Source organism: Penaeus chinensis, chromosome 32 (genome assembly GCF_019202785.1).
Source record: "Penaeus chinensis breed Huanghai No. 1 chromosome 32, ASM1920278v2, whole genome shotgun sequence".
Classification (NCBI taxonomy): Eukaryota; Metazoa; Arthropoda; class Malacostraca; order Decapoda; family Penaeidae; genus Penaeus; species Penaeus chinensis.
This window is the reverse complement of record NC_061850.1, coordinates 9,597,341-9,598,236: the sequence shown is the minus strand read 5'-3', so window position 1 is coordinate 9,598,236 and position 896 is coordinate 9,597,341. Positions and strand designations below refer to the sequence as shown.

Genomic DNA, 896 nt, shown 5'->3' with positions numbered 1-896 from the left:
GGAAAAAGTGAAAGGGAGGAAGGAAAGAGAAAGAGAATACAGAGAAAAAAGGGGGAAGGAAAGAGAGAAAGAGAAGTAAAAGAGAGAAAGGGAGGGAAGGAAAGAGAGAAAGAGGGGATAGAGAGAAAGAGAGGGAAGGGAAAAGAGAAAGGGAGGGAATGAAAGAGAAAGAGAATAAAAAGAGAAAGAGGGGAAGGAAAGAGAAAGAGAAGTAAAAGAGAAAAGGAGGAAGGAAAGAGAAAGAGAAGTAAGAGAGAAAAGGGGGATGTAAAGAGAGAAAGAGAAGAGAGAGAGAAAAGGAGGAAAGGAAAGAGAGAGTGAGATAAAAAAAAAAAAATATCAGAACATCTATCATTCACTATTTATAAGCGAGACAATCTATCAAGACAGCACTCCAGTGATGAAGAACCTGTAATCAAAATATAAGACTGAATTAAACCACAATTAACACGAGGCGATGGTGGTATAGTGGTGAGCATAGCTGCCTTCCAAGCAGTTGACCCGGGTTCGATTCCCGGCCATCGCAAATAATGTCATTTTTTTCCAGCTTCATTTTAATGATTTTGTGTCAGTTTGTTATTATTATTATTATTATTATTATTATTATTATTATTATTATCATTATTATTATTATTACTATTATTATTATTATTATTATTATTATCATTATTATTATTATTATTATTATTTTCACTATTATTATTATTATTATTATTATTATTATTATTGTTATTATTATTATCACTATTATTATTATTATTATTATTATTATTATTATTATTATCACTATTATTATTATAATTAATATCATCACCCTTATTATTATCATCATTATTAATGATATTATCATTGTTATTATTGTTATTATCATTATTATCATTACTATTGTTGTTATC

At 28.2% G+C, this 896-nt stretch overlaps 1 non-coding gene across 1 annotated transcript; it reads left to right on the top strand.

Moving 5' to 3' along the window:
- The first annotated feature begins 454 nt into the window (after positions 1-454).
- Positions 455-526, top strand: Trnag-ucc. Its single transcript has one exon. It is a non-coding gene; the product is annotated as a tRNA-Gly (tRNA).
- Positions 527-896: the final 370 nt, after the last annotated feature.